This window comes from Natator depressus, chromosome 1, assembly GCF_965152275.1.
Source record: "Natator depressus isolate rNatDep1 chromosome 1, rNatDep2.hap1, whole genome shotgun sequence".
Taxonomy (NCBI): Eukaryota; Metazoa; Chordata; order Testudines; family Cheloniidae; genus Natator; species Natator depressus.
In genome coordinates this window covers 320,389,450-320,411,244 of record NC_134234.1, presented here as the reverse complement: position 1 = coordinate 320,411,244, position 21,795 = coordinate 320,389,450, and the positions used below count along the sequence as shown (strand labels likewise).

Genomic DNA, 21,795 nt, shown 5'->3' with positions numbered 1-21,795 from the left:
GATGCAGGTAGCCCACAGAGAGGAATAAGGATATGCCTTATTCACACTTGTTGACCAGTGTGGGGGTCTGAAGTCAGCGCACAATTTAGCATTAAGAAAATAAATTCTTGAACAAATATTCCAATTCTTAGATATGGATATGAGTATGTTTGGGAGACTTCATTTGTTTTGTCTGTTTTGCTCAATAGGAAGCACTTTTATGTATACAAATTAAGTAATTTACTTGATATTTATATTTGCATTTTTGTAAAATGTTTAGTCCCCTTTTCTCTAGCAAGCAAAGGTGACCGTTAATATTAAGTAATAATTCAAAAGCTTCAATGTATAAAAATGTCTTTGGTGTGTTTTAATTTGATACAAAAGTATAAATGTCAAACTATTTACTTTCTCATTTCACAGTTTTATATTTACCATGTGAAAACTGCTTTAAAATAAGTGGTCTTTCACCACCACTTATACAGTAAACTAATTAGCTTTAAAATTCTCAAACCTAAATTGGAAAAAGATTGACTATGAAGTTTGTTAATTCAATTCTTAGTCAAAGTGAGTAAAAATTACTTTAAAATGGCTTCTTTTTACCACCATGACCATCACATAGACTTACAGACTTTAAAGTCCGAAGGGACCATCATCATCTAGTCTGACCTCTTGCGTACTGCAGTCCACAGACCCTCACCCACCCACTCCTGCAATAGACTCCTAATGTCTGGGTGAGTTACTGAAGTTCTCAAATCATGATTTAAAGACTTTAAGTTACAGAGAATCCATCATTTACACTACATCATTTAAACCTGCAAGAATGCAGTCATAAATATAAAAGGAAGGGTAAACACCTTTAAAATCCCTCCTGGCCAGAGGAAAAACCCGTTCACCTGTAAAGGGTTAAGAAGCTAGGATAACCTCGCTGGCACCTGACCAAAATGACCAATGAGGAGACAAGATACTTTCAAAGCTGGAGGGGGGGAGAAACAAAGGCTCTCTGTCTGTGGTTTTTGCCGGGAACAGAAAAGGAATGGAGTCTTAGAACTTAGTAAGTAATCTAGCTAGATATGCGTTAGATTCTGTTTTGTTTAAATGGTTGATAAAATAAGCTGTGCTGAATGGAATGTGTATTCCTGTTTTTGTGTCTTTTTGTAACTTAAGGTTTTGCCTAGAGGGATTCTCTCTGTTTTGAATCTGATTACCCTGTAAGGTATTTACCATCCTGATTTTAAAGAGGTGATTCTTTTACTTTTTTTCTTCAATTAAAATTCTTCTTTTAAGAACCTGATTGCTTTTTCTTTGTTCTTAAGATCCAAGGGTTTGGGTCTGTGTTCACCTATGCAAATTGGTGAGGATTTTTATCAAGCCTTCCCCAGGAAAGGGTGTGTAGGGTTTGGGGAGGATTTTTGGGGGAAAGACATTTCCAAGCGGGCTCTTTCCCTGTTATATATTTGTTAGACGCTTGGTGGTGGCAGCAATAAAGTCCAAGGGCAAAAGGTAAAATAGTTTGTACCTTGGGGAAGTTTAACCTAAGCTGGTAAAAATAAGCTTAGGGGGTTTTCATGCAGGTCCCCACATCTGTACCCTAGAGTTCAGAGTGGGGAAGGAACCTTGACACATGCCCCATGCTGTAAAGGAAGGCAAAACCCCCCAATGATCTCTGCCAATCTGATGCGGGGAAAAATTCCTTCCTGATCCCCAATATGGCGATCAATTAGACCCTGAGCATGTGGGCAAGACCCACCAGCCAGACACTTGGGAAAGAATTCTCTGTAGTAGCTCAGAGCCCTCCACATCTAGTGTCCCATCACCAGCCACTGGAGATATTTTCTGCTAGTAGTCATAGATCAGCTAGATGCCGTTGTAGGCAATCTCATCATACCATCCCCTCCATTCACTTATCAAGCTCAGTACCTTTTGTTGGCTCTCTCAGCTGAGGGGCCACGGATTGAGTGGGGTTGGAGAAAGACAAGCCAGTGCAATGTTAGAGGTAGTCCCACAAAATCTAATTGTCCGATTCAGCTTGGTAAATCCTAGGCTGAAATAACATTTTTTTTTTTTTTTGGCGCAGTCATTTGCACAACAGCCAATAGTATACCAACCAGGCATGCAGCCACCAGCTTCCATTTCTTCCTGTTGTGTCCCTCTGCCTTACGCAGGGGATGTATGGTACTCATGGAATGAATCACAGCTATGTAGCAAATGAGGTTTTTGCCTAAGGTACCAAAATTCAATGACGTCCTATTAAAAATATAGGAAGAGAAACGGAGGAAAAATCTACATAGAGAATTCAAAGGGCATAAAACTATGTCAAAAATTTTACACTGATTTCACACCTACATTTAGAAAAAAACAAATTTATAGCTACTTTAGGATCATTTTAGAACACAAACCTAACTATGGAGTCACTACCAGGCTTCCATATGTAAGCGGGGGAATAGTCCCGCTATTGTGGGGAACTTTCCTGGCTTCTGCACTACCCCGGTGAAGTGGGCTAGCGAAAGGATCTGAGTCCTCGATCCCACTTCCTTTACCCAGTGGCCTCCCTGCCCTGGAGGACTCCCCTTCCACTCTCCTGTCTGGCAGAGTCCTCCTAACCCCAACAAGGCTGGGCCCAGGATTCCTAGGGGGCTCGACCCCCAACCCTGCTGTGGTCACCTAGGACAGGGGCTAGGGTGTCCTCACTCCGGGATACTCTCTCTGCACTGGGCACTTCTCTGACCCACTGATCATGACATACACTTTAAAGCAAATGTGAGTTATTTAATCAACAATTAATTTTAAAAAGAATAAGGAAAAATGGGAAAGGTTAAAGGAAACACATCAACCCACTCTGTGGCAGGGAACATCACAAACAGTGTCTCTGGAATGTCAGGGCAGTTCACAGTCTGTTCCTTGTAAGTCCCAGGCCTCCTTCTCAGGCTCTGGCTGTGCTGTAGGGATGCTGTGGGTAGGACACTCGCTCTGGTGGTGGCCACATGCTCTCAGGCTCTACGTGGCAGGGCCCTTCTTCCCAGCATTACCCCCGCCCTGTCAGGGTTACCAATCCCCCTCCAAGTCTGGCCTCCAGAGCCTCCTGGCTGAGGCATCTCCCTGTGCTGGGCCCACCACCCAGGGTCCCCCCTCACACTCTCCAGCTGCTCATGACACCCGGCTCCGGACTGCTCCAGCCCCAGCTCCACTCTGTCTTAGCTCCAGCTCCTCCACTCTGCCCCAGCACAGCTGCTGCTCTGCCTCCAGCTCCCTGGGCTGCTTCTCTGGCCCCTCTGGCTCTGGTTGCTACAGCTGTCCTCCCAGGACAGGTCTGTTCTTCAGGCTGCTTCTGTGACTCTGCTCCCAGCACTGACCTGCTTCGTGGGCTGCTTTTCTGGCCCCTCTGGCTCTGGTTGCTGCGGCTCTCCTCCCAGGGCAAGTCTGCTCTCTCTGGGCTGTGCCTCTGGCTTTGGGGCTGCAGCTCTGCTCCCAGGACAGGGTCTGCTCTCTCTGGGCTGCTTTTCTGGCCCCTCTGGATCTGGCACAGCTCTGCTCCCCAGCTCAGCTTGGGCCCCTCCTTTCTCCTTAGCTCGGCCCCACTCTGTTTGACCCCGGCAATTCCAGCTCACATGGAGGACGGGACCTCCCTGGCCTCTTGACTCCCTGATTAGCCTGCCTGCCCTGTCATTCAGGGTGACCTGGAGCATTGGCTCTCCCCATTGTTCTGGGGGACTGTGAGTCTCAGGGTCCTGATTCCCCATCGACCCTTCCCCCTTTTAGTACTGGGAGCTAGCAACTAAAACACCCCCACTGAATGTTAGTAAGGGGGCAACAGTCCCCTTACGCATAATATAGTAGAACCTCAGAGTTACGAACACCAGAGTTATGAACTGACTGGTCAACCACACACTTCACTTGGAACCGGAAGTATGCAATCAGGCAGCAGAGACCAAAAAAAAGCAAATACTGTACGGTACAGTGTTCAATGTAAACTAATAAAAAAAATAAAGGTAAAGTTAAAAAAAAAAAGATGTGACAAGGTAACGAAACTGTTTTTGTGCTTGTTTCATTTAAATTACGATGGCTAAAAGCAGCATTTTTCTTCTGCATAGTAAAGTTCCAAAGCTGTATTAACTTTTGGGGAAAAAACCCCATAATGTTTTGTTCAGAGTTACGAATAACCTCCATTCCAGAGGTGTTCATAACTCTGAGGTTTTACCATATAAGATATAGCGTATCATTACATCCAACACTGAAATGAAATGAAATATAGCAACTGATTAAAAGTATATAGAGAACTATACAACAGTTTATGGCACAAACTAGAGAACAGTATATCCTACTGAAACTACAGGGGGTACTGAAGTGTGCAGACTGTAGTTACCAAAACTGGTATCTGGACAAGACATCTCAAATACTCTGACTCGTGAAAGAAGTGCCACAAGATCCTTAATGACAAAAGCACTCAGAAACCATTTTATTTTTTTACCAAAAATCTACAATTTCTTTTCTTACAATATTGTTTTCTTACCTACTTGTTTGTGTCTTACTGCTTTTCTTTTTTAAATGAGTGAAATCAAAGGAAAAAAACGAATTATTAATTCAGTATCTTAGAAAAAGACTATATAATACAATTATGCAAGTAAGGAGTTAATGGACATGCAAATATTTTTCTAAAAATAAGTTTAAGAAACAATTTGCCTTAATGCATTTCATTCAGAATGCTGCATTTTAATCAAAAGTTATTTTCTTTAAAAGAGTAACATAGAGTTATGGATCACGTAGATAATTCATATATATTATTTAAATAGATTATCATTTTTTAATCTTTTAGAAAGTAACCAACTCCACAAACTGGGCATGAGTCAGAAGTGGGGAGGCTTTTTCTAGGTCAGCAAGAGAAAGACAACCTTGGGTCCCTTTAAGGATTGCCTCTCCCTGCCTTTTTTCATCCCCCCACTTGTGGGCAGTCAACTTCCTCATGCGTTGGGTTTGATGAGGGGGGCTCCTTGGCAGAACAAAAGTGTACAATTTAAGCCTATTGGCTCCCACACACCCAAAGGGCGGGCTTATAAGCCCATATCTCTGCCCAGAGTACCATTCTGCAGTTGGGAAGAACACCCCCACCCCCAATGCCTCTTGGTAACTGGCATTAAGAGTAGGACTGGAGTTTGGGGCCTTGCTGTGGTCATCATGCTAGTAGCCTTTTTGGACTGGGAAAGAATTCTTCCTTCACTGCCAGATTTGGCCTGGGTGTTGTATGGTATTCTTCCTTCCACTCAGTAGCCCAGGCCCCCAGAGGCTAAGTTAGGTTGTAAAATTTGTGTTGTTGCAAAGTGGCAGGTGCCCAGAGCAGGTGCTTGTTTAATAGAGGGTCTGGTTTCCTGATAAACTAGAATTGAAGCGCAAACAGGAGGAAAGGTCACGCTCCCAGAGCAGGCACTAGTTTAAATTTGGAGTTTTAATGAAAGTAGTATCCGAACAACCAAACACACACAACTTGCACAAGCCTCACTGAGTCTAAGTCTCTCTGCAGCACACACCAAACTCTCCTGCTGCTGCAACCACACTTGCTCCCCAGCACTGTCCCTTTTGTGCTCCTCAACAGATCTCCAATCCTTAAAGGGACAGAGCACTAATAACTATAACCTTGGGATTCCCTTCTGAGAGCTGCAAAGGCATTTCCAAAAAAGATGGGGAATTGGGTTGGTGCTTCTGTCTGACAGGGCAAGGAGATAATCCCTTTTCCTCAAACACTCACCCTTTGTACAGAGGGCGGAAGGCAGTGGGGTCCCACCAATGGGACCAGGTTAAAGATGTGGAGAGGTGGGACTGAGGACAGCCCTCCTCCAGGTGGAATGGATTACAAAACCAGGGTGACCTGCATGGGATAATTTATTGCCAGAGAGTTTCCCAGATGTGTTACTTAATAAAGTTGTGGCCTAGTTAAACTACACTCCTGGCAACGTGTCTTTCTTCCTACAGCATATGTCAACCTGAACATTACCTGGCCTGAATTTTATGTACCACTAAGCACACAGTTAAGTTTCTTTTTATAAGAGGAAAAAAATAGTGTGTGGGAGCAGGGTGGTTCTGACCACATTAGTTATGGAAGACAGAGCTGTGGAAGGAGGAGATATGCAAATGAAAGGACAATCCAAGCCAAAACTATCAAAAAACATTACTCAAAACACATCAGCTTCATTAGATTACAAAGCACAACTTCTACAATGAAATGAACTGTCTACAGTGTATCATTCTAGGTTTTCTAACATAAAATCCCTTCCAGAAAACAGATGTTAATATTTTTAATTAATTTATACACTGAAATTTAGAAACCAGGATTCCAGTTCTTTCTGTGTTGAAAAGTATACATGAGAGGAGAAAGTTAAACTACATACACCAGAAAAAAAACCCTAATGCTTGCTTTGAAATCTAGTCACAGACAGATTAACATCTTGTGATACAATCCCCTGTAGTAGAAGCAGCTGACAAGATGAGTAATGGGCTGCATCCGATTATCTTCGTGGCAATCATTTTCCATCAGTTTCCTATCTCTTAACCAGCAACTCTGGAAGAAGGTCACTATTCTGTCAATTTCTTTTCTTTTCTTTGCCCAATAAGTAGGTTTTAAAAATGCAGGGAACACATAAACCTCTGTAAATTAAGAGGTCTAATTACATTACCATTGGCTGGTGTACAACTGGCTCACATGAACACTGCATGATTTGCAGATATATTACTTAAGTAATATAGTCTCCAAGAAGTAAATCGTTGTTCTCCTTTTCATGCAATCTATTCTTTTCTTCTTACAAAAAGAACCTTAACTGTATTTAATGGCATCTAAAATTCAGGGCTAGTAATATTCAGGTCAACATATTCATATATTTCTCATTATGGGACATATCTGAATCAAACTTTCAAAGCCTTATTCCTATCAACTGGAGAGCTAGTCATTGCCAAACAGAGAACTGTATATGCATTCATGAAACAAGTAATTCCTGCACAAGCAATATCATAGAATCATAGAATATCAGGGTTGGAAGGGACCCCAGAAGGTCATCTAGTCCAACCACCTGCTCGAAGCAGGACCAATTCCCAGTTAAATCATCCCAGCCAGGGCTTTATCAAGCCTGACCTTAAAAACCTCTAAGGAAGGAGATTCTACCACCTCCCTAGGTAACGCATTCCAGTGTTTCACCACCCTCTTAGTGAAAAAGTTTTTCCTAATATCCAATCTAAACCTCCCCCATTGCAACTTGAGACCATTACTCCTCGTTCTGTCATCTGCTACCATTGAGAACAGTCTAGAGCCATCCTCTTTGGAACCCCCTTTCAGGTAGTTGAAAGCAGCTATCAAATCCCCCCTCATTCTTCTCTTCTGCAGACTAAACAATCCCAGCTCCCTCAGCCTCTCCTCATAAGTCACGTGCTCTAGACCCCTAATCATTTTTGTTGCCCTTCACTGGACTCTCTCCAATTTATCCACATCCTTCTTGTAGTGTGGGGCCCAAAACTGGACACAGTACTCCAGATGAGGCCTCACCAGTGTCGAATAGAGGGGAACGATCACGTCCCTCGATCTGCTCGCTATGCCCCTACTTATACATCCCAAAATGCCATTGGCCTTCTTGGCAACAAGGGCACACTGCTGACTCATATCCAGCTTCTCGTCCACTGTCACCCCTAGGTCCTTTTCCGCAGAACTGCTGCCTAGCCATTCGGTCCCTAGTCTGTAGCGGTGCATTGGATTCTTCCATCCTAAGTGTAGGACCCTGCACTTATCCTTATTGAACCTCATCAGATTTCTTTTGGCCCAATCCTCCAATTTGTCTAGGTCCTTCTGTATCCTATCCCTCCCCTCCAGCGTATCTACCACTCCTCCCAGTTTAGTATCATCCGCAAATTTGCTGAGAGTGCAATCCACACCATCCTCCAGATCATTTATGAAGATATTGAACAAAACCGGCCCCAGGACCGACCCCTGGGGCACTCCACTTGACACCGGCTGCCAACTAGACATGGAGCCATTGATCACTACTCGTTGAGCCCGACAATCTAGCCAGCTTTCTACCCACCTTATAGTGCATTCATCCAGCCCATACTTCCTTAACTTGCTGACAAGAATACTGTGGGAGACCGTGTCAAAAGCTTTGCTAAAGTCAAGAAACAATACATCCACTGCTTTCCCTTCATCCACAGAACCAGTAATCTCATCATAAAAGGCGATTAGATTAGTCAGGCATGACCTTCCCTTGGTGAATCCATGCTGACTGTTCCTGATCACTTTCCTCTCATGTAAGTGCTTCAGGATTGATATATTGTGGAAGGTTTACCAGGAACTGTGCTGTATACACTCTGCCAGAGTGAATGAGAAGAATACTACTGAAATAAACCTTTATGAGATCAGGGTTGGCCCCACAGTATTTATTACTTTTGTTTATAGACTCTATTCTGAAAAGAATGTGTTATTAATTCCATAAATGTTTTGGAGTATGCCAAACCAATTCTATATACTGAAAATATACTGCATTATTAATACAAAAACATTGACCATAACCTTCACCTATACAGTGGCTACTTTACACACCACCACTGGTGCCAAGAAACTCTAGCACAGGCATAGCTGGCCAGGGGAGGGTCATCCCAGCACAGGAGGATCCTCCAGTGGTACAGGATCAATTTAGTGGCTCCTATGTAACCCTGGTAGTCAGTGTAAAAGGCATAACCAACACTTCTCTGCATCCTGAAAATCCCTAGTGAGACACTGGAGCCACTGGCAAGCAACATAAATTAGAGGAGCCCTCCAACTGCTTTGGATTGGCCCCGTACACAGCCAGTCAGGACTGACAAAGTACAAAGATGCCTTTGAATGACACTTAGGCTACAGCTACAATAGAGAGCTTACAGTGTCACAGCTGTACTGATGCCGCTGCGCTGCTGTAAGCTCTCTAACATAACCGCTCTAAACCAACGGGAGAGAGCTCTCCCGTCGGCTAAACTATTCCATCTCTCCCGCCAACTTAATGCTGTCCACACCGGCGCTTATGTCAGTGTAACTTATGTGGCTCAGGGGGATGGTTTATTCACGTCCTTGAGCAACATAAATTATGCCAACATAAGCTGTGGTGTAGACACAGCCCCAGACTACTAAATTACGTCTGAAAACGGGACACAGGCATTTTTGTAAATGTTATTCTTAGAGGTCTACATTCTATTTCACCATGTAAAGTCCAAGGAAAATTATCATAAATTAGATTCCAGTTTGACCCCATTCCCTACCACTGCATTTTTCTCTCTCTCACACAATTTATAAATTAGACTCAGTCTCACAAACCTTACTCGAATGAGTATTCCTTACTCATGTGAATACTTGTACTGGAGCCAGTGGGACTCTGCATGAGTAGGGGTTGCAAGATTGGGTCTTTTCTCAATAGCACAGTTTACATTAGCACATACGTTACACAGAAAAAGCTGAGGCATGGTGGAAACAACACTGGTTATGTTTAGGCCAAGAAACATAATATATAGTAAGGGACAAATTGTGATCTCAAATACTTTGGAGCAACTAGTATGGGACTTGCATCCACACATCTGTTGGCAGAAGATGACCGTAAAAGGAGGTCTCTGTACCCTCAAGTATACCATAACTTTCTGGTACGGGTCCTGATTCAGCAAAGCACTACTGTCTCATTGTTCACTTGTACTCTCCCATCTGTCTGCATCAAACTGTTGTTTTTTGTCTCATGCTTAAGAGTGTAATCTCTTCAGGGTGGGGACTGTCTTTTTGTTCTGTTTGTACAGCACCTAGCACAACAGGTTCCTGGTCTATGACTGGAATACAAATAAACAATCACACACCACAAACTTAACTTTAAGCATGTGCATAGTCCCATAGTTCAACAGTATTTGTCACATACTTTAAATTAAGCATGTGCTTACTTGCGTCACTAAATTAGGGTTATAATTAGCTATTAGCATAAAGGCTTTTTCCACCTCTTATACTTTGATTTCACATGTTGCCTTGAAAATTACTGCCTTGGTATTACCCTTGTGTCCAGACAATATTATTGTGCATCTTCTTCCACATTACCTCACTCTTCTCAGACAAACAAAGAATGCTACATCAGTGAAGAATAGTGCCTCCTGGCACTGTCCCTCAGACAGCGGTAATTCATCTTACTCCCCAGCATGGCTGAGCCTCATAGGAGCCACAATTTGGACATTTACTAGGATACTTAGGCTATGTCTATACTAGAGATCTTACAGCGGCACAGCTGTAAGCAATGCAGCTGCACTGCTATAAGATCTCTCATGTAGCCACTCTATGCTGATGGAAGAGAGCTCTCCCATCAACATAATTAAACCACCCCCAACAAGCAGCAGTAGCTATGTTGGTGGGAGAAGCTCTCCCGCTGACATAGCATTGTGCACACTACCACTTCTGCTGGCGGAATTTGTGTCACTCAGGGTTTTTGTTTTTTCCACACCTGTAACGGTCTTCTCTTGGGGAACGTGACCTAGTGGTCACGGCTGCAACTCCTGACTGCCAAGGGACTCCTCCCATTCTACTGGGCTCTGACCCAGGGCTAACAGTAGTTTGGCAACCAAGGCTGTTTAAGACTGTCCTCCCTGGGCCTCTTCCTCTTGGCCATCCACCTGCTGGGGTTAGCTTAGTCCAAGGCTTTCCCCTGGTGTGGAAACCAAAACCACAATAAGTATGTCCATGTTCCACAGGATACTTACCTCTCCGGTTGTCTCTGGGTTGGGTCCTCCCTTCCCTCAGGGAGGGCCCATTTGAGCAGCTGTGTCAGAGTCTTAAGCTTCCCTCTGCTCTGCTGGAGCTGTGGGCTGCAAGTCTGCTCACCTCCAGCTCTGGCACCCAAATGAGCTAATTCCCTGCCTTTTAATTCCTCCAGCAGATGGAACATTTGCTTCTGGTGTGGCAGGGCAGGGCTGGCTGAGCCCAAAATAATCCCCTAACCCCTTGTTGCCCCGTGTGTGGTTTGTACACGCCATCACAACACCCTTGAGCGACATAAGGTTTGTCGACATAAGTAGTAGAGCAGACATGGTCTTAGAGCAAGCAGTACTGTCAATTACTGTCAATTATCTGAAGTCAATCTCTTTATTGTAAACCAAGATGATGAAGTCCTTCCCTGGAGACTGTACCTTGAAGCTGTGGGAAGGCTTGTGTAGTCCAATGACCCTGAGAGCTAAGCCAGTGGGAATTTAACTCTTCATAGTGTCACCCAAGCTAGACATGTCTAAAATTAGTGACCAGATGAAAAGCAGTCCATATGTCCTCCAAGTTGGGGGTTGAGCGATAAGCCAACAACCTATCCTTGTAAAGATGTTGTGCTACAGAAATACAACAAGATAGCCATTCTGGCAAATAGCATGATAGAGAGGGATGGCAGGGCATTCTTCATGTCCTAAGGCAGTGGTTCTCAACCAGGGGTACATGTACAGGGTCTTCCAGGGGGTACAGCAACTCATCTAGATATTTGCCTAGTTTTACAACAGACTACATAAAAAGCACTAGCGAAGTCACTACAAACTCAAATTTCATACAATGATTTGTTTATACTGTTCTGTATACTATAAACTGAAATGCAAGTACAATATTTATATTCCAGTTGATTTATTTGATAATTATATGGTAAAAGTGAGAAAGTAAACAATTTTGCAGTAATGGTGTGCTGTGACACTTATGTATTTTTAGGTCTGATTTTGTAAATTTTTAAGTGAGGTGAAATTTGGGGGTACACAAGACAAATCAGACTCTTGAAAGGGGTACAGTAGTCTGGAAAGGTTAAAAACCACTGTCCTAAGTGACATGACAGCACGGGAAGGATTTCGATTCAGAAGATGGAGTATTAGTTTATATTGTAGTATGACAACAGAAACAATAAGAACATTTTAAAGAGACAATATCTGGGCATTATATAAAATTCTCCTTTTCATAGTCTTTGTTATTACAATACAATGTATTGTAGATAGACCGAAATAAGTCTGTTCCTTTTATAGTTGGGAGTCATATTAGTATTGTAGTTGCTCAAATCAACTGCAGACTCCACATTTAGCTTAACACTGCCTACTCAGAGGATTACAAGATTATTTTAGATGGTATGTACTGCAGGCTGGTAAAATCCAAGTGATAAAACTGCATTCCCACGTGCTCTTATGAAACTGGCTTGATTACACAGCTCAACAAGTATAACCCATTTTCCAGTAGACAGCTTTTGAAGTGTCAATAAATTGCAGAACACCAGTGTCATAGAAGCAAAGATGTTTGAAGTTCTGCAGCCCCCACTACCATACAATAATATTAAGGTTGCAGTATGACAAACTGGTTTAAAGTTAGCTTTGAACACAAAATCAGGACAGCTTACCTAATTAAAAAAAAACAACAACCCATACATAAACTACTAATTAACTTTGATAATTACTGAAATGCAATCTCTAGACCTCTGTTCTTAATATATCAAGTTAGTATTTTATATCAAATCCAGATTAAAGAAATGAGAATGAGAGTACACACTATATTCAGTATTAGATAAAAATGCAAGAGCGTACCGAAAACATAAGATTTATTTTTTACGAGTTTGTCTTCATTATATCCTGAATAGCAGAGCCACTCATGACGCAAGTTCAGAACTTAATGAGTACAATAACCTCCCATCTGTGAATTATCAGATTTGTGTGTGTTTAACATTGCTATTCTAACATTAAAATACCATACCTACTCTGATATGCTACTTCCAAGCAAATTCTCACTTCACAACCATCCCCCCACAACTTATTTTTCCTGTGAAAACTTTGATATTTTGACTAGGATATGAAAAACATCTTTATTGTCAAGTCTCTTTGAAATATAAACAATACAGAGAATATATGCTATTTTCTGCAGGCTTGTGGAATAAGGCTTTGCATACTAATGCACACGACGTTCTCCATCTGTAGTCAAAAGCCTGCCATATAGAAAGACAGATTTGAGAACATCACTCGGAAAACTGAAGATATTTAAAAGGACAACCTAAATATTTTTTCCACCAATAAAGCAAGAGTGCAGGTGATTTAATAATTCTGTACAGCAAGACCTCATGGGACTGAACTAAGGAAAATCCATTTGCACTATTTCTATAGCAACATAATTGCCAAATGTTAGACTATGAACAAAAGCGATCGTTTTCAGTAGTACAATTCATCAGTACAGAAACAGAGTACTGCAAAATGAGTTCTGAATCAACCCTTGATATCTTCTAAAGGTAGTCAGGATTAAACTAAAAAAAAAGATTAGTGCATTTAAATTTCTGATTATATATTGCAGGTAAATATATTCAATAAACACAGCCATGATTTAAAAAAAAAAATCTTTCTTTTACTGCAGGGCATGGAATTTCATTACACTGAGTTTGATCACTTTAAGCTGAAGGTATTATGGTTTCTAGATTTCCAGCAGCAGTGCAAAATTTAAAAAAGGGTGTTTTTATGCAACTGAGAAATTAATTAAAACTGTTTTTAAAATATAACTTCCTGAACTAGAAAATAAAGGTTAAGAGCATATAGTTTTGAAACTCACCATTAGAACACTTTGGTGATTCCTAAGAAAATCTGTTTCCAAGTAGTAAAAATATTAAGTTCTTATATAATGTCCTGTGTCTTTTATGTGCTTCAAAAACATCAATCCTCTCATACCCATGAAAGATAAGTATAAACTGTAACAAAGTAAATCTAGTGCTTCAGAAAGTCAGTGGCCACCCAAGAGACTAACATTTTCTTGTACCCAGAAAACAAGTCCAGCATTGGCAGCAGTGTAAGGTTTCCTACACGCTTCTAATATGCTTTTCACCTTGACCTTGAGAAAACAATAGTTACTTACCTTTCATAACTGTTGTTCCTCGAGATGTGTTGCTCATGTCCATTCCATTCTAGGTGTGTGCATGCCCGTGTGCCCAGCTGTCAGAGATTTTTACTTTAGCGGTATTTGTAGAGTTGGCAGTGGCGCCCTTTGGATTGCTGCACTCATGCGTCAGTATATTAGGTGCCGCCAGCCCTACACCCGCTCAGTTCCTTCTTGCCAGCAACTCTGACAGAGGGGTAGGAGGGCAGGTAATGGAATGGACGTGAGCAACATATCTTGAAGAACAACAGTTACAAAAGGTAGGTAACCATTTTTATTTTTTTTTGAGTGCGTGCTCATATTGATTCCATTCTAGGTCACTCACAAGCAGTATCCATGGAGGCAGGCTCAGAGTTCACAGCCGTGCAGCCTGCAACTCTACTCTACTGAAGCCAGCATTGTCTCGAATTTACTGGGTAAGGGCATAATGAGATGTGAATGGATGACCAGGTAATGGTTCTGCATATATCCTGAACTGGCAGTTGGACTAGGAAGGCCGCCGCCATGGCTTGCGCCTTAATCGAGTGGGCGGTTCCAATCGCCAATGGAGGTACTTTTGCGTGCTCATAACAAAACCGGATGCAGGCGGTAATCCATGATGAAATTCTCCGGGCGGACACCAAAAGATCTTTCACCCTGTCTGCCACCACAACAAATAACTGTGTCAATTTCTGGAATGGCTTAGTCCTTTCAGTGTAAAAGGCCAGTGCTCTCCTGATGTTCAGAGAGTGTAATCTACGCTACTCCTCTGACTCATAAGGCTTCGGGAAGAAGATGGGCAAGAATATGTCCTGGCTCGTATGAAACTGTGAAACAACTTTGGGCAGGAAAGCTGGGTGCGGCCTCAGCTGGACCTTGTCTTTGAAAAACGCTGTATATGGCGGATCCTAGGTTAGTGCCCTAATCTCAGAGACCGTGTGGGCAGACGTTATCACCACAAAGAATGAGACCTTCCAGGAGAGTAGAAGAAGGGAACGGGAAGCGAAGGGCTTGAAGGGGGGACCCATGAGCTGTGCCAGCCTGAGATTCAGGTCTCCAGGAGGAACTGGATCCTAGTTATGGGGATAGAGTCATTCCAGACCTTTCAAAAACCAGACTGTCACGTCATGAGCAAACACCAACCTGCCCTGGAATGGAGGGTGAAAGGCTGAAACAGCAGCCAAGCAGACCTTAACTGATGAAAAAGAAAAGCCCCGGAGCTTGCGATGCAGAAGATAGTCCAGGATCAACTGCAGCGAGGCCTGCTCAGGCCGAATACCCTGGTCCAAGGCCCAGCACATGAATTGTTTCCACTTGGCCAGGTAGGTCACCCTGGTGGAGGGCTTCCTGCTGCCCAACAGGACCTGCTGGACACGGGCTGGGCACTCCTGCTCTTGCGCATTCAACCACACAGCAGCCAAGCCGTCAGGTGCAGCGCTCACTGCCAAGTTTGGGTGCAGAAGACCGCCGTGGTCTGAGACAGCAGATCTGGCCAGAGTGTCAGCTGCAGCAAGGTCACCATCGAGAGGTCCAAAAGTGTGCCGAACTAGTGTTGGCAAGGCCAAGCCAGGGCTATCAGGATTACCTTTGCCTTGTCTTGTTTGATCTTCATTAGGACCCTGTGGATTAATGGCACCAGCGGGAAGGGGTACATAAGAGCCCCTGACCATAGGAGTAAAAAGGCATCTGACAGGGAGCCTCTGTTGATCCCCCAAATCAAGCAGAACACGTGGCATTTCCTGGCCTGACAAGACGTGAACAAGTCCACTCAGGGAGTTCCCCACTTTTGGAAGATCACACTAACCACATCCAGATGTGACCATTCGTGGTGAGATGAGAAGGACCTGCTGAGACGATTTGCTAACATATTCCTGGTCTGGGGAGGTATGCAACCATCAGATAAATGGCATGCCGCACACAAGTCCCAGAGCCAGAGAGCTTCTTTGCAAAGGGCTGACGATCTGGCTCCACCTTGCCTGTTGCTGTAAAACATTGCGATGGTGTACCGCCTTGCCTTCCAGGAGGGACCGGAAAGCCTGGCAGGCCAAGCGAACCGCTCTGAGCTCCCTGACATTTATGTAGAGGGAGCTATCATTCTACAACCAGCAGCCTTGCGTGCTGAGCCTGCCCAGGTGGGATCCCCAGCCCAGGTCCAAGGCATCGGAAACCAGGGTCAGTGATGGGCTGGGGCTGCGAAGGGAACTCCCTCCAGCACCGATCTGGGGCCACCCACCATTCCAGGGACGACCGGATGTGGTCTGGCACCCTGACTACCAGGTCTAGATTGTGCCTGTTGGGGGTGTGGGCTGATGCCAGCCACACTTGCAGCGGCCAGAGATGGAGCCAGGGATGACAGATCACGTAAATACATGCTGCCATGTGACCTAACAACCTCAGGCAGGTGCAGGCAGTGGTGAGTGGGTGGTCCCTTATATGCGAGATCAAGCCCAACATGGCTTGGAAACGGGCCTCTGGAAGGAAGGTTCTGGCCCACGTGGAGTCGAAGACCGCCCCTATGAACTCTATCTGTTGCATGGTATGAGGGTCAATTTCTTTTCGTTTATTAACAGGCCCAGGTCGTGACAGAACACACCAGATTGAGACTCCTCTGCCCTTAATGAGCCAGTTGTCGAGATACGGATAGACTTGGAGACTCACATAAGTGGCTACTGGCGCTTTGTGAACATCCACGGGGCCAGTGAGAATTGGAAATGACACTGGCCCACCAAAAAACTGAGGAACCCTCTGTGTCCTTGGAAGATGGAAATATGAAAATAAGCGTCTTTCAAGTCAAGAGCAGCGTACCAGTCTACCAGATCCAGGGCGGGAATGAAGGAAGCCAGGGAGACCATGCGGAACGTCAACTTCTTGAGATATTTGTTGAGGCGCCACAGTTGCAGAATGGGTCTTAGGCTCCCTTTTGCTTTTGGGATTAGGAAATAAAGGGAGTAGAATCCTTTCCCCTTCATTTCCCAAGGGACCTCCTCCACTGCCCCTGGCTTCAGAAGGCTGTCAACCTCCTGAACGAGAAGTTGCTTGTGAGAAGCGTCTCTGAAGAGGGACGGGGAAGGGGGGCGGAAGGGAGGAACGACCGAGAATTGCAGAGTGTAGCCCAGAGATAATGCTGATAATGCGTAGGCCTGTTACAGGCAGATGAGGGCTTAAAACCTGGGGACTGGGGCATGTCCCGTTCCGGGGTAAATCTCCTGCTAGGACTCTAACCTTAGTAACTACTAACACTTAACACCTACTTACTCACTAACTACTGTAAACAAGTATATACAAAGAACAATAGTGAAGAGTTGAGAGAAAAAATGCTATCCACTTGCAAAGCAAGGGGAAGTGGGGACCCAAGCATCACAGGCGGTAAGAAGGAACTGAGAGGGCATAGGGCCAGGGACACCTAATATACCAATGCATGAGAGTGGCACTCCAGAGGGCGCCACTGTTGACCCTACGGATACTGCTAAGGCAAAAATCTCCAACAACTGTTCACCTGGGCATGCACACACCTAGAAAGGAATCGACCTGAGCAAGCACTCAAAGAAGAACCACATCTCAGGGTGAGGGGTAGTTCTATCTGCAAGTATACCCAGTCCTTAGCTTCTCTAGTGAGACTGGCAATAACAATAATTAATGCAAACAATGATGGCGGTTTTATTAAGTGTATTCTTCTTCATTAGGAACCAGACTGAAACTACCAACTCATTTCACGTTAGCTTCCACTCATCATCAAACCTAGCAAGCCACAGGTGAAGAGTACCACGTGCCACTATCAGTCTCCCGAGTCAGCCAAGCCTAACTCACCTCCTCACTCCATCCCCCAAGAAAAAACAAACAAAAAACCCATCTATTCTTAATGATGCATTTTTAGACATTGTCCCAAGTAAAAATAAAAATTAAATTTAAGGGAAAAGAAGGAAAAAATTACATTCAACACAATGTAGTTAGAATTTATTTCATATAAGCCCCTGAATCTGCAATATAAATTTGTATTAAATTTACCTTCAGTGCGTCTTCATGCAGATACAAGAGTTTACTCAATTCCAGGATTAGGGCTTAGAATGCAAACACATTGTACCTTAAGGCAGGGACTGTAGGTCCAATCCTGCAAACATTTATGTACATGCTTACATTTGAGCACATGAGTATCCTCAATTAAGTCAATGGGAGTTCCTGTGTTTAAAATTGAGTGAGTATTAAGTGTTTGTAAGATCAGGACTGGTGTCTTTACTCTTGTCTTGTACTGGGCCAGACACCATATCTGTATTTAACCAATTAGTAATAAATAATAATAATATTTAAGTAGTTTCTGTGCCCACTTGTGCTTTTATAAAATTTTTGGAAAAAAAAATCATACCTATAGTAATTAAGGAAAAACTAAATAAAATTATATTTTCTCCAAATTCATAGAAGGCAGTAATTCTACTGGCTTTTCAGTTTTTCCACGTGGGACCATTTGCAATTCTGTCAATAAATGAATGTGAAAACATTCATATCTGAAATGAAACAAGCTACGTTTTTTTGACAGTTTTGGAAAAAAAATGTTTTTCAGCAGTATTTTTGTGAAATGCAGATTTATTGTTGGTTTTTTAAAATGCATTTTTAACACACACACACACACACACACACACACACACACACCACATGCACACACACACAGTCCTAGGCACTTTTGTGTAATTGAAATTTCACAATTCCAAAATTGACAATTTAATAAAATATACTACTTATACCACTCCAAAAATACCCACCAGGAGGTATGAGAAAAAAAGCCCTCCATAACATGCCAAAGAACATGTGGCACTTTTAATCAGTTTATCTTGAAGTGGTTAATGAAGGTGATCAGTATCATTATCCCCACTTTACAGATGGGGAAACAACATCACAAAGAGGGGAAGTGATCTGCCAGAGGTCACTCAGCATGCCAGTGAGAGCTGGGAACAGAACCCAATAGAATCCTGAATCCCAGTCCAGTGCTCCAATAAATTAAATTAAAATAAAAATGAAATAATAATAGTAATAGTAATAATAATAAATAATAAATAATAATAATAATAAAAAAACCCTTCAGCCCTCAGCCCACCCTCTTCCCGAAAAGTCTGGGGGAATGATGGCCTTTGCAGTCTAATTGGATTGTTAACAAATCTGGGCACTAGCAGACCAAAGGGAGGAAAGAAGAGCTGCTCATGGAGTGTCCTGTCATTGGCTCCCTCCTGTCTGAATGGAGGGAGCCCCATCTCACGTGTCTCCACCGATCACAATTGCCAAAAACACAAAATCGTTTTGTCATGCTGTTAAAACTGCTTTTCACTTTGTAATGCCACTAACTAAAATGTGTGTAGGAGTGGAGGATCTACCGTATGTGAAGATCAGAGTTCAGTTTCAACTCTGTATCACAAGGGGCTCAACCAGAATCTTACCTATATGATTAGGTAATGGGCTCTCATAAAAAGATAGGCTAGATACTGAAATTAATGCTAGCTTAGCTATTGGCCTTCATTGCAGCAGGATTAGTCACTAACTATTGAAAGGGAAAAGAAATAGGGTAGAACAGTTGAAGGCACCTACCAGTTCTTTAAAGGTGAATCAAATCTATTTTTAAATAAATACAAAATCACTGTAAAGAACCAGAATCATTAAGAGAACAAGAACAACAAATTAAATTATTTCAAAATGTATTTGTAATTTTAATGTTTCAACTCATCAGTTTTAAAATAAAAATTACAAATACATTTCAAAACAACAACATCTGTTTACCTGAAAAGCCTGAGATTAACCCATCAAGATTCTGAATTTCTCTTGATACAGTTCATCAACTCACATCTAAATCACTGAAAGAATATCCTGGCAGGTAAACAAACTCAGTTCACCTTTAGTTTCAATATTATTATTTGTCATTTTTAAGTCTACACATGTAGATGGAGGAGGGTAATGAACCAAAAAGCAACCAGTTTCCTTATTATCAAGGCCGGGGTCACTTCTCTCATGTTTCTTCGGCTGGCGCCTATACTGCCATGGTTAGAACAAGAAAACAGGTGGACAGGCAAAGTGGTAGTGCAGCTGCCGCAGAAGATGACTGCAATAATGATGTTGGCATCACTAATTCTAATTAGTACACAGAATGCAGAGTGGAGGGTCATCCTCATATCATCTGGAGTGGGCATGCTGCCTTAGAAAATGGGCATAATGCTATTACATTTAGCTTGTTTAATTGTTTAGCTCTGTTTACTAATGAAACTGAACACAAAGAACATTCAACCTTCTCTCCCCCCTCTACAACCTTTTTCTGAGGACTTGAAGATGGTAATGCCAGCTGTGAATTTGTGGTGGCGTGGATTAGTATGAGATATACAGTTTTCATGACTCAGTGCTGCGATTATTTCTTACTAGCAACACACATCATAGTTCTTGCTCCCCCAGACAGCTGTCTGTACAGCTCAAACTGAGTGGATTTACATGGCTTCCCAAATTTTAGCTGTGACTAGTACTTGACTGCTTTTAGCTAAACACCATCAACACTGATTTGTGTGGCTTTGTTACCTACACTCACCACATGATGCTGCACAGTACTTCTTCCCGTAGACCTCACACTGGGTGTTACCAAGATAATGGCCAAGAAAAGCACTGTACTGTACAGTATCAACCTGAGAAAGGAAGAAGTAAAGCAGCACTATACTATGCAGGGAGAATTCTTGCAAGATGAAGAGTTGTAAGACGACCTGATACTGTATTAGCTACAAGACAAGGAGGACTTGTGGCACCTTAGAGACTAACAAATTTATTTGAGCATAAGCTTTCGTGAGCTACAGCTCACTTCATCAGATGCATTAGCTAGGTCATTTATTTGAGCATAAGCTTTCGTGAGCTACAGCTCACTTCATCAGATGCATTAGCTAGCTCATTCCCAGAAAAAGAACTGTCCAGCTTTGTTTTATACTCCTCTATACTGATCTCATAATTTACAGAAGAGGTCACTAATTGAGAAGGAGATAATCATGGAGAAACAAATATATATTATTTATAAAATTCATTCTGGCACCACGGGCTCAGTCCCACATTATGAAATTAATGGGAAGGGAGGGTGTTCAGTACCTCAGAACAGAGGCTCAGCACTTTATGGATTAGAACACAGTATTTCATTCAGTCTTTCCCTAATTTAACCCTACAAAATTCCTTCCATTCACTTGGGTATTCTTTAGTTAAACACTGTGATAAAGACTTCCCAGCCTCTCTCTCTCTCTCCCTGCCCTGCCCCCTTCCCTAAACCTCCTGAGACAATTGGGAAAGCCCCCTCCCTATCCAACAGCCACTCCTCAAAAGTAATGAGGGATACTGGGGAGAGGGATGGATCCAGGAGAGGGAGCTGCTGCGTATGGAAGATGGAAAGCTCATTTACATGAGTTCTCCTCACACTCAAACTGCTCCACGACTTCCCAGTGTGCAGGATTGCTCCCGTTGTTTGAAGGGTCATTTTCCTCTTTTAAGAGGTTGGCCTATTGCTGAGACAGTTTGTGAAGCCCAAGGGGCTTTGGATAATTTTTGCAAGAGCAAGCTTTTGGTATGCAGAGACATTTACCTAAAGCTTATCCACTTCTTAGGATTTAAAAAAAAAAAGAAAAAGAGAGAACTCTAGTCATTTCCTCTCAAGGAGAGATTTCAAAGTGTCTGGCCATGGGGCAATGCTATACTCCATGTATTTCAGCGTGGGCTTAAGTAATAGACAAGTAAGTTCACTGTGTTCAATCTTTAGTATTTGATTTTACTGTTGGGAAAAATTTACATATGAACAGTTTCCAAGACCATTTCAAAAATTAAATCTGTGTGAATTAATAATCCAACCATATGCATAGAAAAGGAGATGTCTGCATAAAAACAGACCGTAAAACTTCTTTTGTTTTCGTTGTTTCCCATTTACTAAGTCAGACAAATGGCTTCAATATTGCTGTTCCTAG

General features: G+C 42.8%; 1 protein-coding gene across 1 annotated transcript in view; it reads right to left on the bottom strand.

Annotated features, from left to right (window-relative positions):
- COG5 (component of oligomeric golgi complex 5) overlaps window positions 1-21,795 on the bottom strand; it is a 304,028-nt gene that overhangs the window by 69,539 nt on the left and 212,694 nt on the right. The window lies entirely within an intron of this gene.